This window comes from Hordeum vulgare, chromosome 7H (assembly GCF_904849725.1).
Source record: "Hordeum vulgare subsp. vulgare chromosome 7H, MorexV3_pseudomolecules_assembly, whole genome shotgun sequence".
In the NCBI taxonomy this organism is placed as follows: domain Eukaryota; kingdom Viridiplantae; phylum Streptophyta; class Magnoliopsida; order Poales; family Poaceae; genus Hordeum; species Hordeum vulgare.
Window position 1 is genome coordinate 367508330 of NC_058524.1, and position 20163 is coordinate 367528492.

The following is a 20163-nucleotide window of genomic DNA, read 5'->3' on the forward strand; positions in this document are numbered from 1 at the left end:
TAATTGCAATGAAATACCATATATAGGTAGGTATGGTGGACTCTCATGGAAGAAACTTGGCTCAAGGATTTGGATGCACAAGTAGTGTCTCTACTTAGTCCGAAGTTTTGGCTAGCAGATGGTTCTAAACAAGCACCACATGTTGGAGGATCCATAACAATATATCTTCTATGCAAATATACGCAAACATAACCATTATGTTATCTTCTTTGTCCAACTTCAACAATTTGATCAAGGTTGAAAACAATTAATGGGCATTCACAATCATAAGGATGTCCACGATAATATATTTGTATGTGAAAGTTCTCTTTCTTATACTGATCATTCTTGAATTGCTTGTACCACCAATATTGTGATTGTCAAAACTCAATAGATTTTACTTTCTAAACCCAATGTGAAACTACTAATAAGAATAAAGCTCATTGATAATTTCAGATTCTATAACTTTATTCAAACAAGAAACAAAACAAAAATACACTCGAAGAATAGCACATATCATGTGGACAAATAAAGAATAAGGTTCAACATGGACTAACCGATATTTGTTGACAAAGAGAGGTGGGATGCATAGCATCCCCAAGCTTAGATGCTTGAGAGTTTTTGTAATATTTACTTGGGGTGCCTTGGGCATCCCCACGCTTGAGGTTTCATATCTCATTCATTCCTCTCATATCCAAGTTTTACCTAATTCTCAAAAACTTTATGCACACAAAAATTGAAAAGAACTCGTGAGATCGATTAGTACACATAAGGATAAATAAAAACTTCATGTACTACAAAGACAAGTTGGATAATAATTTTCAGATATTAGGTACTTTATACTATCTTTTTTGTAATTTGTATCTACCAATATAAGCCATGAAAAGTCTAGGATAAGTAGATAATAAAACTATGCCAACAATTTATCCAAACAAAACTGTCTGTGGGAATCTATTTAAAAGGTGTACTTATGTATCTCCAAAAATTATTAAATTTTAGGAAATGGTAAATAATTTGTTTGATAGTATTGTGTAAAAATTTCAAAAACTTTCAATGTTCCAGTAAAATCTAATAAATTACTACATCAAAAGTTTTTACTTTTGTACAACACACATCACACATGCAATCCAAGCATTCTAAAGGAAATACTTGGAAATTTATATTGAAAAATACCATTATAAATAATATATAACAGAGAATAAGAAAAAAATATAACGCTCCCAGTAAAACACATATCATCTACTGAAAAAATATAGATCCAAGTAATATATAACGATAGTGTTGTAGCCTAAAGAGGGGATGCCTTTCGGGGCATACCCAAGATTAGACGCTTGAGCCTTCCTTGGATATTACCTTGAGGGTGCATTGGTCATCCCCAAGCTTAGGTTCTTGATGCTCCATATTACCCTCATATTTGTATCTGATCCAAATCTTTAAAACTTTAATCAGACAAAACTTAAGAGAACTTCGTGAGATGGGTTAGTATAATAAATATAGATCATTCACTTAGTTATAGTCAAGGAAAGATTCATAAGTGTTATAACATAATACCTATTGTATTCTATCATTACCATATTGTATATCACTCAATATAAGCTACCGAAACACTAAAATAAGCAAACTATGCATGCAAAACAGAATATGTAAAAAACATAATAGTCTGTGAAGATCTGGATGAACACCATGCTTCCGTGACTCTAACAATTGTGAACCATTAGTACAACGCATAGAATTTTTATATAACAAGTGTGTAAAAATTTCAGAATTTTTTGGTGCTCCAGTAAAATTAGAGAAATTTTGCACTCGATGTCAAAGATTCTCTTTTTGCACAAAATCAAATAAACAAGTATCCACACTACCCCAAAGGATTTACTTGGCACCTTATTTTAACATATAATGAGGTTAGCTAACTTGTCTCCATGGTGATCCCTCGATTTGCTGCCTCCGTGGCCGTTAGGTCGTCCTCATTTTGAGCCTCGATCGTCAGTTGTACACCTGCTGGTAAATGTTGTTTTCACCACGCAGTTGTTTTTCGTGCCGATTGACGGGTGGGCCCGTCTCGCCCTTGTATTAGTTGGGTCAGCCACACTCGTGTACCAAAGGCATCCTCCAGTCAACTCAACGCGCACCATACCATGTCTTGTATCAAGTCATGTAGGTCCCCAACCCCCACTGCACAAACCCTAGCCTCTCCAAGAGTCCCTCATCCTCCATCCTTCCTCTTCAGCCACCGTCGTCGCCACTCTCCTCTCTATCTGATGGCCACACCACTGGAAGGAAACTGCCTTGCAATATGTCACGGGCCATCGCCACCGCGAGTGTGTAGACGCCCGTTCGCGAGCCTGTGGGAAGGAAGCCGACGAGGAGCATGCAACAAGCCGTGGCTGCTGCCATGGCCTCTGTAGGAGGCTCCCTCCTCCATGATGCCAATAAGAGGGAGGGCGCCATGCCGGAGATGGTGGGATAGGAGAAATGAGGCCGCATGTGAGAGGAGAAGAGGTTGCGCCGGAGAAAATGAGGTCGTGTGTGTGTGGAGATGCGGATGCGCCAGACGATGCTCGCCATAGTATGGTTGTAAGTACCCTCCCCCTACCTTAGCTATTGATCTCCTTGTTTACCATTCTGTCACCCTTCGGAACTCGCTTCATAATAACTGCTTCGAGTGGATCTGGGCCCCCATCTATCACAGGGAGGGGAGGAGGGCGACATCAGTCACTGTCGACCAGGGAGGTGGTTGCAGTTGGTCGGGATATGAGGAAAGGATAGTAGCTCGAAGGGACGATTGGCAGTGGCGGCGGGGAGTGGGGGATGCCGAACATGGAAATGAGGATGAAATTATTATTTTTTAGGTATTATTACTTTAATATACTACCCCATTCTGCTAAGCGGTGCAGATCAAGATGTTCAAGACCAAGGTTCGCCCCACATGAAATTTTATTTTTCCAATGAGATTTCTTGCACTTACTTGTAGAAAGATGAGCATATCAATTCCCATCAGCAGTGTCCCTTTGTGCCTCCGTTTTGCAAGAAGGCATTCTGAAGGCTACCAATGATATACTTCATGAAAAGGTATTATACTCAAACCTAGTTTCATTTTAAAGAAACTGCACTATGTTGGCGGCCTGATCTAGAGGCTTACCTAATGCAGCCGGTGGAGAGCTCCTCCATGGTATGCATCCCGACGAAATATTGCCAAAATACTTACTGAAGATAGTGCTCCTTTTCTTGTCCCAATTGCTTTTCGAGCATACTTACGTTTCTATTGAATGATTATACATATGAACATTCTTTTGATTATTTGAGGTGCTTCCTTGTCACACTGATTCTTCTTTCGATTATGTTGTGGTCTAAACCCTAGGAGTAATGATCTTAACGTGTCCTATGAACTAAGTCCCTCCATTTTATAAAGATACCAGGGGTGATAGTGTTACACAACATCGGTTACACAAAGGAGCAAACATGACGATTACCACCTGGCCATGGGGTGCACGCCAAGTCTTCAGAAGAGTCCATCTTGGATACATCATCACCTTAGGAGTTCGGCCCATAGGAAAACGTAAGTGGTCCAAGGATCCCCTAGTCCCGAACTCACTCAGTAGCCCCTAACTAGCCTCCAATGCCATAGTCTTGACCTCCGGCTACTTCATGTGTCCAAGGTCTCCGGCTTGCACGAAGAGTTCTCCCCTTCTTACATTCAACCGGTAATAACTCGGCCGACGATGACCTTCCTGTTTCCAAATCTAGAAAGACAAAATTTATCATCCCAGGCTAACTATTCAATAGTTAACAGTGTTTTTGTGTGACACCTTTTTAACAAAAGGTCGCGGGTCGTCAAGACCAATGACCCACTATGGAAGCGTGGTTCGAGACCATATTTATTGACACGTTCCACCATGGAGATCGTGTCCCTCTTTTCGAGGGATATGGTTTATGATTTAGTTTATCCCACGCATGCATAATTGGATGATTTATCGGGAAATGGTGAAGTTTACAGGACAATAGAGGGGCTCTTGGTACTTCAGCACCTTATAAAATAAAAACCGCAACAATAACCTCCTTAGCTTTCAAGGTCTCTCCTTCCCCCAATCCCCTTGAACATCTTCCTGAGTCCATCCATGGCTAGCTCGGGCTCGAAAGGCAAGTGGGAGGCCTCATGTGTCATTGAGGAGGATGTCGTGGAGTTGAGGAGCGCCGACTATTTGTCGGCGAACATCATCCACTGCGTTCCGGAGAAGGGCTAGGTCATCCCTAAGCCTAGAGAAGGCGAGAGGGTCGTTTTTATTCACCATTTTATTCCGGGTCTTGGCTTTCCTATCCACCCCTTTGTTCGGGGCATAATGTTTTACTATGGGTTAGATTTCCATGCTCTCCCCCAAATTATTTTTTGCATATCTCTGCTTTCATCGTTGTTTGTGAGGCTTTCTTGCGGGTCCAACCACACTTCGGCCTGTGGCTGAAAGTCCTCAATGTCAAGCCAAAAATAGTAAACGGTGAGTAGACACACTATGGGGGATCAATGATTAGCAAGATCCCCTTGGTTCAGTGGCCAAAAGGCACTTCCATAGAAACCGCCAAGGCATGGCAAAATGAATGGTTCTATATCATGAAGCCACACAACATTGAAGGGGGAAGCACCTCCGGTATTCAGATCCAGTCCTCCAATCCGACTAGTGTCATGGACAGAGAAGTCCCTGGATTGGCGAGAGGCCGCAGAGGTGAAGGCGCTAAAAAATGCATCTCCATCTTGCTGGAAAAGAAAATCGAGTTGAAGAATGTACTTCAAGTCATGCGGCATCGCCGCCTCCTCCCGTGTCAACATCGAGATACTTCGATGTTGTCTTACAATCCGAGTGACCCGACCACTGGTTAGAACTTCTTTGCATTACCCACAAGAAATTGTGGAAAGTGTTGTTCAAGCGGCATAAGACTTTTCCCGGTCGAAAAGGAGGACATCAACATTAATGTTAGTAACCCTCCTGGACTGGTAAGGTTTTATCACGCATTTGATTTTTCCCTTTTCCTCCAAATTTGTAGGTCTAGGTAAAAAATTCCTAGTAGATAAACTGCCTGGCACCCTTGCCCGAGGACCCCAGGACAGCCTTACTGATAGCCATGCTATTCGATAAATCATACACGACTCCGAAGGAGAAGGAAGAAAAGAAGGAGGAGAAGAAGGCCCGAGAGGGTCTTCAGTCGAAAGGACCTTTGGACACCAGGTCTGAAGAAACACTTGCTCCCTCCCATCTAAAGGGAGAAGAGGAAGAAAACGGGGAGGAGAGCGGCTCCTCCTGTTGGAATTATGCCCTAGAGGCAATAATAAATGTATAATTATTATTATAATTCCTGTGTCAAGATAATAGTTTATTATCCATGCTATAATTGTATTGAATGAAGACTCATTTACATGTGTGGATACATAGACAAAACACCGTCCCTAGCATGCCTCTAGTTGGCTAGCCAGTTGATCGATGATAATCAGTGTCTTCTGATTATGAACAAGGTGTTGTTGCTTGATAACTGGATCACGTCATTAGGAGAATCACGTGATGGACTAGACCCAAACTAATAGACGTAGCATGTTGATCGTGTCATTTTGTTGCTACTGTTTTCTGCGTGTCAAGTATTTATTCCTATGACCATGAGATCATATAACTCACTGACACCGGAGGAATGCTTTGTGTGTATCAAACGTCGCAACGTAACTGGGTGACTATAAAGATGCTCTACAGGTATCTCCGAAGGTGTTAGTTGAGTTAGTATGGATCAAGACTGGGATTTGTCACTCCGTGTGACGGAGAGGTATCTCGGGGCCCACTCGGTAATGCAACATCACACACAAGCCTTGCAAGCAATGTAACTTAGTGTAAGTTACGGGATCTTGTATTACGGAACGAGTAAAGAGACTTGCCGGTAAACGAGATTGAAATAGGTATGCGGATACTGACGATCGAATCTCGGGCAAGTAACATACCGAAGGACAAAGGGAATGACATACGGGATTATACGAATCCTTGGCACTGAGGTTCAAACGATAAGATCTTCGTAGAATATGTAGGATCCAATATGGGCATCGAGGTCCCGCTATTGGATATTGACCGAGGAGTCTCTCGGGTCATGTCTGCATAGTTCTCGAACCCGCAGGGTCTGCACACTTAAGGTTCGACGTTGTTTTATGCGTATTTGAGTTATATGGTTGGTTACCGAATGTTGTTCGGAGTCCCGGATGAGATCACGGACGTCACGAGGGTTTCCGGAATGGTCCGGAAATGAAGATTGATATATAGGATGACCTCATTTGATTACCGGAAAGTTTTCGGAGTCACCGGGAATGTACCGGGAATGACGAATGGGTTCCGGGAGTTCACCGGAGGGGGGCAACCCACTCCGGGGAAGCCCATAGGCATTTGGGGGGGTCACACCAGCCCTTAGTGGGCTGGTGGGACAGCCCACCAATGCCCTATGCGCCAAGAGAGAAAAAATCAAAGGAAAGGAAAAAAAAGGGGAAGTGGGAAGGGGGAAGGACTCCCTCCCACCAAACCAAGTAGGACTCGGTTTGGGGGGGGAGAGTCCTCCCCCCTGGCTCGGCCGACCCCTTGGGGATCCCTTGGACCCCAAGGCAAGGTCCCCCTCCCTCCTCCTATATATATGGGGCTTTTAGGGCAGATTTGAGACAACTTTCTCACGGCTGCCCGACCACATACCTCCATAGTTTTTCCTCTAGATCGCGTTTCTGCGGAGCTCGGGCGGAGCCCTGCTGAGACGAGATCATCACCAACCTCCGGAGCGCCGTCACGCTGCCGGAGAACTCTTCTACCTCTCCGTCTCTCTTGCTGGGTCAAGAAGGCCGAGATCATCGTCGAGCTGTACGTGTGCTGAACGCGGAGGTGCCGTCCGTTCGGTACTAGATCGTGGGACTGATCGCGGGATTGTTCGCGGGGCGGATCGAGGGACGTGAGGACGTTCCACTACATCAACCGCGTTCTCTAACGCTTCTGCTGTACGATCTACAAGGGTACGTAGATCACTCATCCCCTCTCGTAGATGGACATCACCATGATAGGTCTTCGTGCGCGTAGGAAAATTTTTGTTTCCCATGCGACGTTCCCCAACAGTGGCATCATGAGCTAGGTTCATGCGTAGATGTCTTCTCGAGTAGAACACAAAAGTTTTTGTGGGCGGTGATGTGCGTTTTGCTGCCCTCCTTAGTCTTTTCTTGATTCCGCGGTATTGTTGGATTGAAGCGGCTTGGACCGACATTACTCGTACGCTTACGAGAGACTGGTTTCATCGTTACAAGTAACCCCCTTTGCTCAAAGATGACTGGCAAGTGACGGTTTCTCCAACTTTAGTTGAATCGGATTTGACCGAGGAGGTCCTTGGATGAGGTTAAATAGCAACTCATATATCTCGGTTGTGGTGTTTGCGTAAGTAAGATGCGATCCTACTAGATACCCTTGGTCACCACGTAAAACTTGCAACAACAAAATTAGAGGACGTCTAACTTGTGTTTCCAGGGTATGATTGTGATGTGATATGGCCAATGATGTGAGGTGATATATTGGATGTATGAGATGATCATGTTGTAATAGAAATATCGACTTGCACGTCGATGGTACGGCAACCGGCAGGAGCCATAGGGTTGTCTTTATACTAACTTATTTGTGCTTGCAGATGCGTTTACTATTTTGCTAGGATGTAGCTTTAGTAGTAATAGCATAAGTAGCACGACAACCCCGATGGCAACACGTTGATGGATGATCATGGTGTGGCGCCGGTGACAACAAAGATCGTGCCGGTGCTTTGGTGATGGAGATCAAGAAGCACGTGATAATGGCCATATCATGTCACTTATGAATTGCATGTGATGTTAATCCTTTTATGCACCTTATTTTGCTTAGAACGACGGTAGCATTATGAGGTGATCTCTCACTAAAATTTCAAGACGAAATTGTGTTCTCCCCGACTATGCACCATTGCTACAGTTCGTCATTTCGAGACACCACGTGATGATCGGGTGTGATAGACTCAACGTTCACATACAACGGGTGCAAAACAGTTGCGCACGCGGAACACTCGGGTTAAGCTTGACGAGCCTAGCATGTGCAGACATGGCCTCGGAACACATGAGATCGAAAGGTCGATCATGAATCATATAGATGATATGATTAGCATAGGGATGCTTACCACTGAAACTACTCCCGACTCACGTGATGATCGGACTTGGGATAGTGTAGGTGGATCATGAACCACTCAAATGACTAGAGAGATGTACTTTTTGAGTGGGAGTTTAGCATGTAATTTGATTAAGTTGAACTCTAATTATCTTGAACATAGTCTAAGTCCACTTTGAATATATTTGTGTTGTAGATCATGGCTCACGCAAGTGTCATCCTCAATTTTAATACGTTCCTAGAGAAAGCTAAGTTGAAAGATGATGCAAGTAACTTTGTAGACTGGGCTCGTAATCTTAAGCTAATCTTACAAGCTGGAAAGAAGGATTATGTCCTTAATGCTGCGCTAGGAGATGAACCACCCGCTACGGCTGATCAGGATGTTAAGAACGCTTGGTTAGCGCGTAAGGAGGACTACTCAATAGTTCAATGTGCAGTCTTGTATGGCTTAGAACCGGGACTTCAACGTCGCTTTGAGCGTCATGGAGCATTTGAGATGTTCCAGGAGTTGAAGTTCATCTTTCAGAAAAACGCCCGGATCGAGAGGTATGAGACCTCCGATAAATTCTATGCTTGCAAGATGGAGGAAAACTCGTCTGTCAGTGAACATGTGCTCAAAATGTCTGGGTACTCAAACCGAATAGTTGAACTGGGGATTGAACTCCCGCAAGAAGCTATCACTGACAGAATCCTTCAATCACTGCCGCCAAGCTATAAAGTCTTTGTGTTGAACTACAACATGCAAGGGATGAACAAGTCTCCCGGCGAGTTGTTTGCGATGCTGAAAGTCGCAGAGTCTGAACTCCGTAAAGAACATCAAGTGTTGATGGTGAGCAAGACCACTAGTTTCAAGAGAAACGGCAAAGGCAAGAAGGGCAATTCGAAGAAGAGCGGCAAGCCTGTTGCCAATCCGCCGAAGAAACCCAAAGCTGGACCTAAGCCTGAAACAGAGTGCTTCTATTGCAAGGGTATGGGTCACTGGAAGCGCAATTGCCCCAAGTATCTGGCAGTTAAGAAGGCGGGCAAAGAAAAATCAGGTATATTTGATATAAATGTTATTGATGTGTACTTAAACAGCTCTCGTAGTAGTGCCTGGGTATTCGATACCGGTTCTGTTGCTCACATTTGCAACTCGAAGCAGGAACTGCGGAATAGACGAAGGCTGGCGAAAGACGAAGTGACGATGCGCGTAGGAAACGGTTCCAAGGTTGATGCAATCGCCGTCGGCACAGTGTCACTTCAACTACCATCGGGATTAGTGATGAACTTAAATCATTGTTATTTAGTGCCTGCGTTGAGCATGAACATTATATCTGGATCTTGTTTATTGCGAGACGGTTACTCTTTTAAGTCAGAGAATAATGGTTGTTCTATTTCTATGAGTAACATCTTTTATGGTCATGCACCGAATGTGAGAGGATTGTTCATATTGAATCTTGATAGAGATACGCATATACATAACATTGAGACCAAAAGAGTTAGAGTAAACAATGATAGCGCCATATTTTTGTGGCACTGCCGCTTGGGTCATATTGGTGTAAAGCGCATGAAGAAACTCCATGCTGATGGACTTTTGGAGTCACTTGACTTTGATTCACTTGACACGTGCGAACCACGCCTCATGGGCAAGATGACTAAGACTCCGTTCTCCGGGACAATGGAGCGTGCAAGTGACTTGTTGGAAATCATACATACCGATGTGTGTGGTCCAATGAGCGTGGAGGCACGCGGCGGATATCGTTATTTTCTCACCTTCACTGACGATCTAAGTAGATATGGTTATGTCTACTTGATGAAGCACAAGTCTGAAACATTTGAAAAGTTCAAGCAATTTCAGAGTGAAGTGGAAAATCATCGTAACAAGAAGATCAAGTTCCTACGGTCTGATCGTGGGGGTGAGTATCTGAGTTTCGAGTTTGGTACTCACTTAAGACAATGTGGAATTGTTTCACAGTTAACACCGCCTGGAACACCACAGCGTAATGGTGTGTCCGAACGTCGTAATCGTACTTTATTAGAAATAGTGCGATCTATGATGTCTCTTACTGATTTGCCGTTATCGTTTTGGGGTTATGCATTAGAAACAGCTGCATTCACTTTAAATAGGGCACCATCGAAATCCGTTGAGACGACACCATACGAACTGTGGTATGGCAAAAGGCCAAAGTTGTCGTTTCTTAAAGTTTGGGGATGTGATGCTTCTGTCAAAAAGCTTCAGCCTGAAAAGCTGGAACCCAAAGCGGAAAAGTGCGTCTTCATAGGTTACCCAAAAGAGACAGTTGGGTACACCTTCTATCTCAAATCCGAGGGCAAAGTGTTTGTTGCTAAGAACGGAACTTTTCTCGAGAAGGAGTTTCTCTCGAGAGAATTGAGTGGGAGGAAGATAGAACTTGACGAGGTTGTCGAACCTCTCATCCCTCTGGATGGTGGCGCAGGGCAAGAGGAAACCTCTGTCATTGCGACGCTGGTTGAGGAGGAAGTTAATGATGATGATCATGAAACTCCAGTTCAAGTTTCTGTTGAACCACGCAGGTCGACGAGATCACGCGCTGCTCCAGAGTGGTACGGTAATCCCGTCTTATCAATCATGTTGTTGGACAACAATGAACCTGCAAATTATGAAGAAGCAATGGTGGGCCCAGATTCCAACAAATGGCTAGAAGCCATGAAATCCGAGATAGGATCCATGTATACTTTGGAGATGCTGCCTGAGGGCCGCAAGGCTATTCAGAACAAATGGATCTTTAAGAAGAAGACGGACGCTGACGGTAATGTGACCGTTTATAAAGCTCGACTTGTGGCAAAGGGTTTTTCACAAGTTCCAGGAATTGACTACGATGAGACTTTCTCTCCCGTAGCGATGCTTAAGTCCGTCAGAATCATGTTAGCAATAGCTGCATTTTTCGATTATGAAATTTGGCAGATGGATGTCAAAACGGCGTTCCATAACGGTTTCCTTAAGGAAGAGTTGTATATGATGCAACCCGAAGGTTTTGTCGATCCTAAAAATGCTGACAAGGTGTGCAAGCTCCAGCGATCCATTTATGGACTGGTGCAAGCATCTCGGAGTTGGAACAAACGTTTTGATGAGGTGATCAAAGCATTTGGGTTTATACAAGTGGTTGGAGAATCTTGTATTTACAAGAAAGTGAGTGGGAGCTCTGTGGCGTTTCTAATATTATATGTGGATGACATATTACTGATTGGAAACAACGTAGAGCTTTTGGAGAGCATAAAAGGTTACTTGAATAAAAGTTTCTCTATGAAGGACCTAGGAGAAGCTGCTTACATTCTAGGCATTAAGATCTATAGGGATAGATCAAAACGCCTGATAGGACTTTCACAAAGCACATACCTTGATAAAGTTTTGAAGAGGTTCAAAATGGAACAATCCAAGAAAGGGTTCTTGCCAGTGTTACAAGGTACGAGATTGAGTAAGACTCAGTGCCCAGCAATTGATGAAGATAGAGAGCATATGCGCTCCGTCCCCTATGCTTCAGCCATAGGCTCTATCATGTATGCAATGTTGTGCACTAGACCGGATGTTAGCCTGGCCATAAGTATGATAGGTAGGTTCCAGAGTAATCCAGGAGTGGATCACTGGACGGCGGTCAAGAATATCCTGAAGTACCTGAAAAGGACTAAGGAGATGTTTCTCGTGTATGGAGGTGACGAAGAGCTCGCCGCAAAAGGTTACGTCGATGCAAGCTTTGACACAGATCCGGACGACTCTAAGTCGCAAACCGGATACGTATTTATTCTTAATGGGGGTGCAGTAAGCTGGTGCAGTTCCAAGCAAAGCGTCGTAGCAGATTCTACATGTGAAGCGGAGTACATGGCTGCCTCGGAGGCGGCTAAGGAGGGTGTCTGGATGAAGCAGTTCATGACGGATCTTGGAGTGGTGCCAAGTGCACTGGATCCAATAACCTTGTTCTGTGACAACACTGGTGCCATTGCCTTAGCAAAGGAACCAAGGTTTCACAAGAAGACCAGACACATCAAACGACGCTTCAACCTCATCCGCGACTACGTCGAGGAGGAGGACGTAAATATATGCAAAGTGCACACGGATCTGAATGTAGCAGACCCGCTGACTAAACCTCTTCCACGGCCAAAACATGATCGACACCAGAACTATATGGGTGTTAGATTTATTACAATGTAATTCACATGGTGATGTGAGGGCTAGATTATTGACTCTAGTGCAAGTGGGAGACTGTTGGAATTATGCCCTAGAGGCAATAATAAATGTATAATTATTATTATAATTCCTGTGTCAAGATAATAGTTTATTATCCATGCTATAATTGTATTGAATGAAGACTCATTTACATGTGTGGATACATAGACAAAACACCGTCCCTAGCATGCCTCTAGTTGGCTAGCCAGTTGATCGATGATAATCAGTGTCTTCTGATTATGAACAAGGTGTTGTTGCTTGATAACTGGATCACGTCATTAGGAGAATCACGTGATGGACTAGACCCAAACTAATAGACGTAGCATGTTGATCGTGTCATTTTGTTGCTACTGTTTTCTGCGTGTCAAGTATTTATTCCTATGACCATGAGATCATATAACTCACTGACACCGGAGGAATGCTTTGTGTGTATCAAACGTCGCAACGTAACTGGGTGACTATAAAGATGCTCTACAGGTATCTCCGAAGGTGTTAGTTGAGTTAGTATGGATCAAGACTGGGATTTGTCACTCCGTGTGACGGAGAGGTATCTCGGGGCCCACTCGGTAATGCAACATCACACACAAGCCTTGCAAGCAATGTAACTTAGTGTAAGTTACGGGATCTTGTATTACGGAACGAGTAAAGAGACTTGCCGGTAAACGAGATTGAAATAGGTATGCGGATACTGACGATCGAATCTCGGGCAAGTAACATACCGAAGGACAAAGGGAATGACATACGGGATTATACGAATCCTTGGCACTGAGGTTCAAACGATAAGATCTTCGTAGAATATGTAGGATCCAATATGGGCATCCAGGTCCCGCTATTGGATATTGACCGAGGAGTCTCTCGGGTCATGTCTGCATAGTTCTCGAACCCGCAGGGTCTGCACACTTAAGGTTCGACGTTGTTTTATGCGTATTTGAGTTATATGGTTGGTTACCGAATGTTGTTCGGAGTCCCGGATGAGATCACGGACGTCACGAGGGTTTCCGGAATGGTCCGGAAACGAAGATTGATATATAGGATGACCTCATTTGATTACCGGAAAGTTTTCGGAGTCACCGGGAATGTACCGGGAATGACGAATGGGTTCCGGGAGTTCACCGGAGGGGGGCAACCCACTCCGGGGAAGCCCATAGGCATTTGGGGGGGTCACACCAGCCCTTAGTGGGCTGGTGGGACAGCCCACCAATGCCCTATGCGCTAAGAGAGAAAAAATCAAAGGAAAGGAAAAAAAAAGGGGAAGTGGGAAGGGGGAAGGACTCCCTCCCACCAAACCAAGTAGGACTCGGTTTGGGGGGGGAGAGTCCTCCCCCCTGGCTCGGCCGACCCCTTGGGGATCCCTTGGACTCCAAGGCAAGGTCCCCCTCCCTCCTCCTATATATATGGGGCTTTTAGGGCAGATTTGAGACGACTTTCTCACGGCTGCCCGACCACATACCTCCATAGTTTTTCCTCTAGATCGCGTTTCTGCGGAGCTCGGGCGGAGCCCTGCTGAGACGAGATCATCACCAACCTCCGGAGCGCCGTCACGCTGCCGGAGAACTCTTCTACCTCTCCGTCTCTCTTGCTGGATCAAGAAGGCCGAGATCATCGTCGAGCTGTACGTGTGCTGAACGCGGAGGTGCCGTCCGTTCGGTACTAGATCGTGGGACTGATCGCGGGATTGTTCGCGGGGCGGATCGAGGGACGTGAGGACGTTCCACTACATCAACCGCGTTCTCTAACGCTTCTGCTGTACGATCTACAAGGGTACGTAGATCACTCATCCCCTCTCGTAGATGGACATCACCATGATAGGTCTTCGTGCGCGTAGGAAAGTTTTTGTTTCCCATGCGACGTTCCCCAACACCTCCCACACGAAGAAGAGAGCGGCGTCGGAAGATGCCGAGGGAGATCCATCCTCTTCTGCCCCGAAGAGGCAATATAGGGCCCGAGTGGCCCTGTTCGATGATATTCCAGACTCCGATGAGGAATCCAAGGATTTTGAAAGGGTTCCTCGAAGGACCCTCAGGGTGAAGCCCTGAGCGCAAAGGTATGAATATGAAAACACCCTGTCGTATTGAGATTCTGTTTATTGATGGTTTAGTCCTTCTTTCCATATTCTAACCCGCCATGTGATTACCCCACCGATCAAATTTGAGAGGGGGACTCTTTGCTGGCTAACCTGGCGGAAAGCGGGACCACTTCACACAGCACGGCTCCCGAAGCCATCGAGGTGATCGGGAGGTGGTGTTTCGAGAGAACCCCTCAAAACCAGAAACCAAGGGCGGGGGTGATCACATGATGGTCGAGGCTAACACCTCGGCTGCCAAAGACCAGGAGGACGAATTCGTCCTGGCAAGCAAAGAAGGAGAGCCTGGACAATCGGGGTCTTCTCCGAAGACAATTTTGGAAACCTCTCGACCTTCGGGGCTATCCACACCAACTTCTCCAACACAAGAAACTCCAATGCTTCACCCATAGCCATCCACAATAGAGTTGTCCCAAACCGGGTGACTGGTCATGATGGAGGAGGGCCTAAATGACTCTTCCATCCCTGATGAACACAACACTCTTGTAAGTGCAGTTCTAAAACATATTCAATACATTGATAACGGATTGAAAGAGGCTTTCAACGGCCTACTGACAGGCTTTAAGCTAATTCACAATCCCGTTTTTATAAGTAATTGTGTTTTATGGGTTTATAAGCCATCCTTATATTTAGTAGCCGCCGAGCCTTGTGTGACTTTGAAAATCTCATGAGGGGTCAAGTAGTGCGGAAAGCCATATAATTGTAAAAATTTAACCATAGCCCCCAAGACTCTGGTAGGATGATAACGATAACCTAGCAGAGGCTTTCAAAAAATCTGAAAACTTAGGAGTGTGACATGCATTTCTCGAGGCCTCATCTTCGGCAGCATCCCCCAACTACGTAGAGTTGGCAGAACTGAACCGGAAACTTAAGAGCTCCAAGGAAGAGCTTGACCTTCTTAACAAGCGGTTTGACGACACACAAGGTAAGTCAAACCTTACAATAGCCATGAGAAGGAGATCCACCAAATCAAGCAAATTGCGGATGGTAAGAGATACTTACAACAGTGCGTTTTTGGTGGGATTTTTTTTGCATTGCTTACCCAAGTATGGCATTCTCTAGCTGTGTTTGCGGACCTTTCAAAGAGTGCGGTCGATGCCTCAAAGCATTATGTATCCCAGGAGGGGGATGCCAAGCATAGGTTGTTCTCGGCGCAATTCCGAGCCCTAGAGCAACCCCTGCTTGTCTCCAATCAGCTGAAATAGTTGATGGAGCTGCTTCGGATGGCAGAGCCAGCAATGAAGGATCTTTGCGTCACACTATGGCCAACAGAGCCGCTTCCAAGCAACTACTTTGGTTTGGTGCAGAAACTGATTGCTACCGTACCCTAGATTGATATCGTGAAGTGTTTCGTCTGCATAGTTGGAGATCTGATGGCCTTCACAAGGACCATGATGCACCGGCCGGAGGTGAATCCCACTAAGATGGCCACCGAACCTCAGCCACATGGAAAGGAACATAGGAGCCTCAAGCGATATTTCCCCAACGTTATGGAGGTTGCTCGGGCGATAGAAGCCAAGTGTCCCAAGAACGTAATTATTGAATGAAAATACTATCATGTATGAATGTTTGAACTTTTGTACAATACAAAGGTATGTTGCTTTGCATGGTATACCACGTCTTACTTTGTTGAATTTTGACTCGCGTGCGGCTGTTTTAACCTAAAAGTTTCTAGTCGTCGACTTCTCCCCCTCGTAGATGCTATCAGGTGTGTTTTTGTCTTCCACACTATTACCCTTAGCCAACGTCTTGGTGCCCGCAGGCGGTACCACGAAAGGAAACAAGGCAATCAGATTATGTGGCTTTAATTCCTCACTTAACCATAGGACTTGACTGTAGGGACTAGTTAAGAGGCCCTTTGTAGTTTGTGATGTTCAGACATACTGAGGTGTAAATAACCATTATCACTTGGTTTTTATTACTTCAAACCCTCCGCATAACGCGGTGAACCTCTAGTTCTTCTTACTTTAATACTTGTCATCGGACTGCACACCAGTTCTTGCTTATTATGATAGTTAATTTCCGGCTTTCTCTGCTAAGGTACTTCAACAAGACGAGCTAGAACTACAATCATAAAGGTTCTCGCTTTACCGCCTTAGCTGACCAAGCGGAACGTAAAGGAGCAAGCATAGGAGCCGGGAAATCTAACTATTGACCAAACACATATTTCAAAATCGATGCATATGACACAATATCCAAGACACCAAACACACGCAATACATAATAGTGTCGGAATGATGCTTAGGGCGAAGGTGACAGCCAAGCCCCCGATCGATTATACATTAGCATCTAACGTATGTATAAAACAGGCTTGTGCTGGTGTTGAAAGAGAGAAAAAGGGAAAAGAAGTAAAAAAGGCCAATAAACCATAAAGGGTGATCTCTATTTCCGATTAACTCGTGGTTTCTATGTGTACAATCTGAATTTCCCAAGCAACTGTTATGAATATTAAAAATAAATACACATAGGAAAGGTTTACACTGGGTCTCTTGTGGATGGCTTCATTTCCTTTACGGTGCCCTGCTGAACGTGTGCGCCTTTACTCTTTGGGAAGTACTCCTTTATAGGGAGAATAGTTGGCAAGCGGACCTGTGATAGAGGCGGTCTTGAGAAGTTGCAGCGATGTATATAGATAGACACAGGGTGGGTCCTTTATGGTAACTGAATTTGTCCGAGGATGTGTGATCACCAGAGTTTGGTTTAGCCGAATACTTGGTCCCATGTAGTCGGTACCCACAGCTACCCATGGTATTTTAAGCGCTAAATTGTGCCTTCGAGGTACGTATTTTTCTCGTAGCATGGTCCTACTATGGGGGGAATATCCTTATTTATTTTGAGTGTGAGAAGGATCTGGGAACTGTGGAGGAACTCAAGCTCATTTGTTTTCCCGCCGTTCCTTAATGGTGAGGTGGGATTTTGGAGTCGTATTGCCGGCCTGTACTTCAGCTGCCACAGATGCAATATGTTCCACGGTTTCGAGGGATCGCTCAGTGTTACCTTTGACGGTAATAACACCCTTGGGTCCCAACATATTCATCCACAAGTATGCATAATGGGGACAACATTAAAGCGAGCGACTGTTGTACGGCTGAGAAGTGCATGATAACCACTCTGAAAAGGGACAATGTGGAAGATCAAGTCTTCGCTGCGCAAGTTATCAGGCGAACCAAACACTAATTGTGAACTTATGGTGCTCGAGCAGTGGGCCTCGATGCCAGGGATTATTTCTTTGAAGGTGGTGTTACTAGGTTTGATCCTTGACAGATCGATACCCAGTTTTCGCAATGTGTGTGCGTAAGTCAGATTGATGTTGCTACCTCCATCCATGAGGACTCTAGTGAGATGGTACCCATCAATAATGGGGTCAAGTATGAGGAGCGCCAAACCCCCATGCCGAATACCGGTCGAGTGATCCGAGCGGTCATAAGTGATCATACATGCTGACCATTAGTTATACTTGAAAGTGCGTTATATCGACTCGAAGGGGTGAATAGGCATTTTTCATGAATTCGTCGATGAGGAAATTACTTGTGAGGAAAATCCTCAGTCACGAACTATGTGCAGCGGACCATCCACTAAGGAAATTGAGAAAGTCTTTAGTCCAATCCTTCAAACTATAAAGATCAAAGTCGTCATCATGCAATTGAGGAAATGAAAGGGTTGAGGAACTAGAACTAGGTGCTCGATGAAGACAATGATTTGATGACTGAGTTCCAACTGTTGTGACAGTCATACGTATGATTTGATGACTGACACATAGTCCTAGGACACTAAGTCCTTACCGTATTCTCCTTAAGCTAAGGACACACAGTCCTAGCCCAACACTCATGGTAAGTCTTCAGGGCATACTTCCAAACCCTCAAAAACTTGGTCGCACAGCTTTCCACAATTCATTGATGGATGCTCTATGCCATGCCGCCTAACTGTCTAGAGGATGCACAATCATGAAAGGTAACAAGCGTCGGTTCCACACAGGAACAATCTCTTCAGTGATGCTCAATCACTTTGGGTTTTTGGTTTTGGTTTGGGTGTTTTTGGTTTTTCCTCACTCATGAATTTCTCTCCCAGTCTTCAAGGAATGGGTTGCTCTCAAATGACAAGTATGAGTTTCTCTCGCGAAGCAGCCAATCAACTAGTGGTTATGGGGGTGGCTACTTACAGTCGGGGAGCAATCCCGACATGAATTGACATAAATGCCCCAATGATATGACCGTCAGGTGGATAAGGTTGGGGACAGTTGGCGCGCAGCACAGTCTCGGTCAGAACGTTTCAACTATGAATGTCCTCATGTCACTCATTTTCCTCACTCGTAGGTAATTCGCATTGTCGAAAACCAAACTCCTTAGTTAGAGAAAATTCCTTAGAGGCCAGAAGATCTTCGTATTTGTCACTGAAGAATTTGACTAAGCTGTTGAAGATTTCCAAAGGCTTTGAGATGAGCATCACTTGGAAACTTTTCTTTAGTCTCAGCTCAACCCCCTTTAATAGTACGGTGGTCCTCTGACACGGAATACAGAAAATGAAGCTATGAAAGCAAAAGTATTCATGATTCAATGTCCTCGCATCAATTTCTTCATGGACACACCAATTTCCTCACTTTTAAAGTCCTCGGAGGAAATACCAAAGTCTTCAACGGAAGACATACATTTTTGGGGGTCGATATTCTTCTAATAAGTCAAACTCCTTAGCGACTTATAGAGCCTGTGTACACTCACAAGCATATCAGTCTCTTAACCTATAAGTTTTCAATACACCAAAATCACTAAGGGGCACTAGATGCACTTACAATGTGCCCCTTTTTGGTGATTGATGACAAATAGGTTAAGTTTTGAACGCAAATAATAATATGACGTGTAAGTACACAGTTTCAGGAATTTGAATGCAAGATATAGAGAAACACCCCCTGAAGATGTGCATATTTTAGGAATTTGCTTTGGACTGCAAATTCACATTGAGTATTTATACCATGGAGATCTCCCCCTATATCTTGTAATCCATGCAAGCATTTGACATATATCAGGAGGAACTTGATATGCATGATGGAAAGTGGAGCCTGAAAAATTCAGCATGCATGCATTAATCAATGTGAGGAATAAGCATGCGAGGAAAAATGGTTCAAAAGTGTCAGACCACCACCGGTCATAAGTTTAGAACTCATACAACCAAACACTTTAGAAGAACGAGAGTTCTCACTTAAATAAAATATAGTTCAAAAGCCCATAAACCAATAAAGTAGACCCGCTTGAAGACTAACTCGTATTTCTCCCCCTTTGTCATCAAGAGACAAAAAAGGACGAAACTGAGGACTAACACCCTTTAAGAATATCATTTTGTTGGTGGAGGAGGAGCGTTGGGGTCATTCGTCGCAGCTGTGTTGTCGATGCCTTCAGCTTCATCAGTTGTGTGCGTTGAAGAAAATGAGCTCGCCACCAGCTGAGGAACTAGATTTTTTATGAATTTCTTCTTGGGCGGCCAGGACGAGTCGATGTCTTTGTGGAACTCCACTTCAATGAGTTCCTTAGGGGTCTTGTGGTGAGACAGAATGGCCCATGTGCGGTCGAAGATATCATGATGATAATAGTGATGTTTCTTCACGACATTCTGAGTTGCATTGAGATCTTTCACAATGGCACCAAACTGACGCTTTACCCATTTGTGGTTGTGATCAACCTTCTGATGAAGACTTAGCAAGAGCTCATGGTCGGTCATCACACATGGTGCAGATTCGCGAGGGGCTTTACCTCTAGCAG